The sequence below is a fragment of the Corapipo altera genome, unplaced genomic scaffold (assembly GCF_003945725.1).
Source record: "Corapipo altera isolate COAL_440 unplaced genomic scaffold, ASM394572v1 44, whole genome shotgun sequence".
NCBI lineage: Eukaryota > Metazoa > Chordata > Aves > Passeriformes > Pipridae > Corapipo > Corapipo altera.
The window spans coordinates 17351497-17358728 of NW_020884880.1; positions in this window are offsets into that span (position 1 = coordinate 17351497).

The window sequence follows — 7232 nt, forward strand, 5'->3', positions numbered from 1 at the left end:
GATATGAGGCCTCTTGAAGAGATCACAGTAGAAGATCCTTCTGCCTCGCAAAACACACTCCCACCATCCACGCACTGGGAAGTCATGGCCAGAATGGCTGCAAGCACATTCCCTGCATCCTACTGTGAGAGTGACACCGGGTGAGATTCATCTTCCCTGGGCAGAGGATGAAAGGCTTCTTAGGAGGCCTGACTATCAGAGCAGTTTCTGGGTTCTCCCAGAGTTCAATGCAAATGAAGACAGCTGCCATCAAGATGGTATCTTGTGCAACCACCTACTCGGCAAGAAAGAAGGTTTCCTACATTTCAGAGGCTATAGAGGCTATCACCATTCCTGTCCAAGTCTCACAGCACATGTCAGTGGTCACATACATACACAGCAGAACTGCCAAGTAGGGGGGGGCAGGGAGGGCCAAATGGCAGTGGGACTGGGGACAAAGAAAACTCCCCACCAACCAAAGAACTCAACACTCAGTAACGCAGAAAGACAAGAAGATGAAAGCATAGGGTTTGGTCAAAACAATGGCAAGCAGGACTCTTGTCATTGGCTCATACCTTCAGGTGGCAAGAAGACCCTGTCAGAAGCAACTAGGCAGCAGATGACTCCACGTGCAACGCACTCTGCCAACATCAAGAGCATGGCAGCTGCCTTTAACACCTGCCAGATTAAGCAACTAGAGCTTAAACTGACAGGACATCCTATGGGGAAAAAAGATTGAGGACACTATCTCCGTGCATAAGACTCTTCAAGAAAATAAAATGTCTGTAGCAGCCCTGCCCCATTTCTGGCAAAGGAAAAAAGCATGAAGTATCAGAGGCAGGGGACTGGCGGTGGTGGGGGTGGGAGGTGGGCAACGAGATGGGCAAGAGAAAAAAAAGAGAGCTTAACAGTTTACAACAATTGAATGCTAAGCTGGATAATCAGGTTAGATGCCTTCATGGTGCAGAGCTAAGTGATTTTCAAGTCAAAATTCACAATAACCAGTGACAAATTACTGTTACATGCATATAATTCACAGGCAAGGACCACATGCTCACAGTATGCTACGTAACCAACTGCATTCTCTGTGATCTAATATTCCCAAGTTTCCTGGTTTCAAATAAAGTTAAGAGGAACTGTAGTTTTCATTACTACATATGGCTAAGCACCCTGAAAAGTGAAGCAGTACCATCCATGGACTCTAAGCCTTAGTTTATCTGCATATACTCAAAGATACCTGAATTAAGGCTGCATAATCAACCTTAGTTCTAGTATTTCTTTTCCTCAGTGCTTGACATTATAATCTTAATATCAGCAACTTCTGCAGTTAAACAGTTGATCCAAGTCCTCTGGCCCAAAGCTGTTGTATTCTGGTCACATAGAACATTTCAATAAATTAATCATTTCAGTAAGCCACAGTGAAACAGGAACAACATAAAATGCATGCGGTTCAATGCTGCATAGGAAGTACTCTTTGTTCCAGATACAATTTTCTTTGTATTTGTAGAAATAAAATTATACTTTCATATTTAATGGAAGCAATTACTTTTCCTTAAAAATGAAATTTGTCAAAAATACTTTATAGGTGAATATTCTTTTAATGCATAGGTGTATGGGCATGTATATTCTGGATTTACATGAATACGACTCTGTACAGACTCTTTCCATGTTTATCTAACTGCATAATGTGTTTCACCTTATCCTTTTTTGGAACAAATGAAACATACAAAGTAAGACATCTTACTTAGAAAAGAAGGCTCAAGATAAACACTTCCATTTCCTGAAGTGATGAACGAAGTCATTCTAAGCCTTATACAAAAATGCTACAGATCTTAGTTACACTTTGAAGCACCTTGTGCACAAACACACCACATTTTTAAATAAGATGTATGAAATACTGAAAAAAAAACAAAAATCAAACCCAAACCAAAGCCAGGGACAAGTTAATAAATCATGGAAATAAAATTATTTTAATGTAAAGACAGAAAACAGTTTGAAGTCACATGAAGGCAATCCTACCTGTCAAGAGTTGCAAGGAGCTAGGCAAATGGACTAGGAATGATATAATTTTGCTAAAGGTCAAAGGAAAAAAACGATAAAGAAGAAATATTATCATTTTATTAGTGTTCATTCTTTCTATTGGTAGGAAACCAAGCAGCAGCAGCATTCCATACCTGCTGAAGTACAGCTTGGCTGAAGCACATGGCAAATAGCTGGCACAGCCAAGTCAAGAGAAATAATGCAAAGTCATGAGTGGACGGTGTGGAGTTAACAGGACACTAAAGGAGGCAAAGGTGCAAGACCAAGACACTACAAACCCATGAAAACATAAGAAAGGAAAAGGTCCAGAGTTCAAGACCATTGCACGGATGTGAATAATGAGAGCAAACATGACACATGACTCAAGGAAGGCAACTTGCACTGGGGATGAAAACAGGTCTTCTTACCCACACATTTTTCTCGTGAATGTTTTAAAAATGGTTCACCCATTTGCATGTCACTAAGATATTGGTTAGTGAAGAATTGTTCAAGGATCCAACTACTTATGTAGTTGACAGCTATTTCTGATTTTCTTCAAAGAGCTCCTTTATTTTCCTACACCACAGCTGTTGCAAAGAACATCTACTGTCAAGCAACATTGTTGCCGTATCTTCGGCATACAGTTCATTCCTACCAAGTCTCATGAAGTAATCCAGAAGACAGTCAAACACCAGGATCAAAACAGGCCAAAAAAAAATGTAGCAGGTGAGCAGAACTAATGATCTTCCACCCCAGATAAAACAGTAAGCATTGTGTATGCACACTGAGAAGCAATTTGGTTCTATGTGTACCAACTTCATCCAGACTTACGTTTTGTTTGACTTTAAATTCACTTGATCAGACATTGATCTTCTTGCTCTGTTTTCTACCTTACTATTAGGCAGCTCAACAATCAGTCCTTTTACTTCTTCCAATGGAAAAACAGAACCCTAATTTATTGGGTTAGGTTCACCAGAGGACACAGAACAGTTCTGTAGTCTAGAATGATCACACTGCTTTCATGCGTATAATCTAATTATAACATAAGAGTATTTGCCCTTTTAGTTCATCAGTAAAAATTATTACAGCTCTGTATATTTAAGACACATGAGGATATACAGGGGTTTTTTTAAAAACTGCAATTTATTTCTGTACTCTTTGACTAGTTCACTGGTTTCACAGGATATTTAATTTCTAATAAGCTACAATAGGTCACAGTAAAATGAGAATTTTTATGACCAAAGCATTCAGAATGGAATACACAATTTAATTTTCATATTTCAAAAAGGCATTTTATTTGCTTTCAATTTCCTCCTCTCTAGTTGCAGGCTGTTACACACACTTTGGCAGTGTGACCATAAACCAAAAAGGCTAACAACAGAACCAACTTTTCCAAACAGTCCTTTTACTTGCATTGTCCCCCTACCATAATCACATTTAAAGTAAAGTAGTTGGGATGAATAATGGAAACAATCTAATTCACATGTTGTAAATTAAATGAGAGAAACAACTTGTGCAAGATTCAATCTCTTTATTCAAAATGTCCTTTTGGACCACATACAACCAATGAAATAACACAGAACTGAAGGAATACAATTCTTTAATCTTTTACAGAAATGTATAGTCTGCCCTTGATTTCGATTATAAAGGTTCTCATAACACATGCATTGTTTGTTTAGTTATCCCTGTACAATACGTAAAGTCCTAGCTCACCCCTGAGAAGGGAAAGTAGTTCTCCACTGCACAATGACAAGTTCGAAAAACATCAGAACCAGTACTGCCATACTAATGGCCATGTGAATTATTCTGGTAACTTTTTTGATGAGATAAATTAAGCCAAGCAGACCCTTGAACTAATATACTGCATTTCAAGTACAGACTTCTTCACCCACCTGGAGGCCTTACTTAAGTTAAACAGATAGGAGAAGGAAAGCACCTTTGTGACCTGGCAGAATTCTCCTGTTATATACCCAAAGAGCTACCAAACAACATCTGTTTATTTATTTATTTGCTTATTTGAATGGGGCCATGCAGGAGAGAATCTAGGACTACATACATTGCTATTTGTGAAATTTGGAAAGGAGGGGACAACAACAAACTGTGAAAATATTAAGAAAATCTTTCCTGATCGATCCTCTGACCCTGGCTGACAAAAAATTCACAAATTTATATCCTGACCATACTCTCTGTAAAAACCCATGGCATGAACGTGCTGCCTTGTTCCCTGCAGGCAGGTGGACAGTGCCCCAGCAGTATCTCCACCCTTCCTCCAGAGGCCAGATTCTCATGTACTTTGGAAACCCTGCATGGAAAAGGACAATACGCAGGAAATATGCAGCTCTGTATTGCTACCCTGCACCCTGCAGTACAGCTCTGCTTTCTGCCATGACAGCCATCTCCTATTAAAGACAAAATTAGTTTGGCTGGAAAAATTAGCACTTCCCAAGTCCTAGAAGGAAATCCAAGACACGAAGGCTCATAGTAATTGTGCTTCTCCTGCCTTCCCTCATCTCAGGCTATTTATCTGTGCTTCATTCACATGCATACCTCTTATGCCTTCTTCAACTTTTAGTAATAAGCAAACCCCAAATCAGTAAACCAGAATATGATGGAGGAGAGATAATGAGCATCAGAATTTCCTTTTCCAAGGAGCCAAAATTCCTGGTCTCACCCTTCCGGTGGCAAACGAGATTCTTGCTGGAGGATGTCCTGCCTCAAATCAGGTGGGTTTTTTTTGAGGTTTCATCTCTTGATTCCCTTCCAAATGGAATCAAATTTCAAGACAGGCTACATTAAACTCTGACAAACTTCCATGACTTAAGTTTAGCAATCCTTCTCCTCCCTACTTTCTCTTGGCTGGGTTTTTATATCTAGCCAAGAGGAAAAATCCTGCTCATCATCAGCAACGTGGAAGCCAGGAGAGGATATATGCCTATCACAGGTATGTGTTATTCTGCAAGCTTTTTTACAGAACACCAGTATCTGTTATCACTAACAGCTTTCTCCCCTTCATCTTCAAAAAAAAAAAAAAGGCAGCAAACAACCATATACTGAACAAAAGAAGTACAACGTGCACCTCAGAGAAAGCATGTCTTTCAACTTCACATGTCCCACTACTGTAAACTCTTTGAAAAACACCTGAAGAAACCTGTCTTCAGGGTAAGCAGCCTTCAGCAAAAGCAGATTCACTTTCACTTTTTCCAAAATCCCCCATATGTTGTCCTCACATAGCAGGAAATGATCAGATAATAAAATTAATGCTATAGCATATAGAAGAGTGAACAAAAACACTACCACCACTTTCTACTAAGCAAAAGAACATTCCCACACAGGTGACAGCGCAAAAAAAAATTGACTTTACATAATGACTTGGATATGCAAAGAATTTCAAAAGCACTGAACAATTTGGAGTAGCCATGATGTGCTCAACTCCAGCTCATAGAAGCCTTTATCCAAAACCAGTAAAAATCAATGGGAGATTTTCCACCGACTGTAACAGACTTTGGTTTGAGCCCTTTCAGCTCTGAATTATTATACTCCACACAGTTAGAAGCACATAAAAACCACAGATAAATCCTCCCTTTTCCAACATGGAGCCATGAGACGTTTAAATTTCCTCAGGACCATCCAGCAGCAGTGTCCTTGGTTTCACAATTGGTACGTCAGGACTAGATTATTCCATCATTAGCAAGTAACAATGGAACATACCAGCTCATCCAAAGGTCACCAATTCAAATAAACTGGAAGAAGGCTGAGACTAATTTAAAGGTCCTGGGACTAATATGAAGGGTGATTTCATGCCAGTTAGTAGAAAAGAAAAAAAAGTCTTGTGAGGAAGGAAGTAGGCATATACAGTTTCACAAAACTTTTGTTTTTATTGTGCCTTAAACAGCTGTTCTATCAGAAAGTGAAAAGCTATACTTCCCAGTGATTTAGCCCAGCTTCTTCTCTTTAAAAAAGGCTATACATTCATATAGCTATATTATTTACAGTTCAAAGTAAGGGAGAGAAGTCAAGCCTCTCACTGTAAGGCAATACAGCTAACCAATGCAACTGAAGTGATCATGGTAAGGTCTTCTGAAAATTACCTTGTTATTATTTCTTATAAAGAACAAATTTCTTATAAAGAGCAAACCCTTTGCTCTGTTGTTTTGGTTTTTCTCCTCAAATGTTTATTCAGAAGTTGGAGCTGGGAAAACAGGAATCAGAAAATCTAGTAAATTGTCTCAACATACGAGTAGTACTGAACTGTAAAAGGAAAACAAACCATTTTTTATAAAAAAAACTAGTCTATCAATTAAGCAAACATATATTTACGACAGACTAAGTTTTGTAAATAAATGCCAAATATGTTACTGTAACTACCAGATGGCTCAGTTGGAATGCATGAATTTTGTGTTAAGTTAAAATAATAAAGGGAACACGGCTTATACTGTAGAAAAAACATCCCGTCTGCCTTCCTGGTCAGAGCTGGTATTTATTACAGCATTTTTAACCTGTGTTTCGCCTTCCTCCGTTCCGATTCACAGGAGGGCAAACAAGGTTTCTGGGGACCACGGGGCTATGGGGCTCCTGCCACTCACCAGAACAGGTGCGATCCTTCCTACCGGCAACTGGCTTCGTAGGGCTGACAATTTTCCCTTTTCCTTTTTACTCATACGCTGCCTGATCAATCCACCCACTACAGCTTCCAAGCCTTCTTCTTCTATATTTAGTTAACAATTAACACATTTGACTTTTTTAACTTCGCGGATTTCTGTTGCTGTTGTTGTCGTCGCCGCTTTAGAAAGCCAAACAGAACTTCAATGCATAAACTCTTTAACGGGGAAATACCACCTATGCTGCAAACATAAATAAATCAGGAAGCGCCGGCGGCCGCGCGCGCCGCCGCTCCCCCCGGCCCGGCACCGCCGCCCCCCGCGGTGATGAATACCGGCGGTGCCGCGGATCCGTCCCTGCCCTCCCCGCCGGGCCGCGCCGCCGCTCGCCCCCCGCCGCCCCCGGATGCTGCTGCTGCTGCTGCTGCGGGCGGGCGGCGCCCCGACGGGCCGGCGAATCTCCCTCCCCGACAGCGTTTGCGCGCCTCTGCTACCGCTCTCCCCGCCGGTGACAGCTAAATATAGTGAGCGGCCGGGGGAGCGCGGCTCGGCTCCCCCGCGCCCGCCCCGCAGCGCCAGGCGGACGGCGGGCAGCGCGGCGCTCCGCGGGGGCGCGCCGGGACTCCCAACCTACGG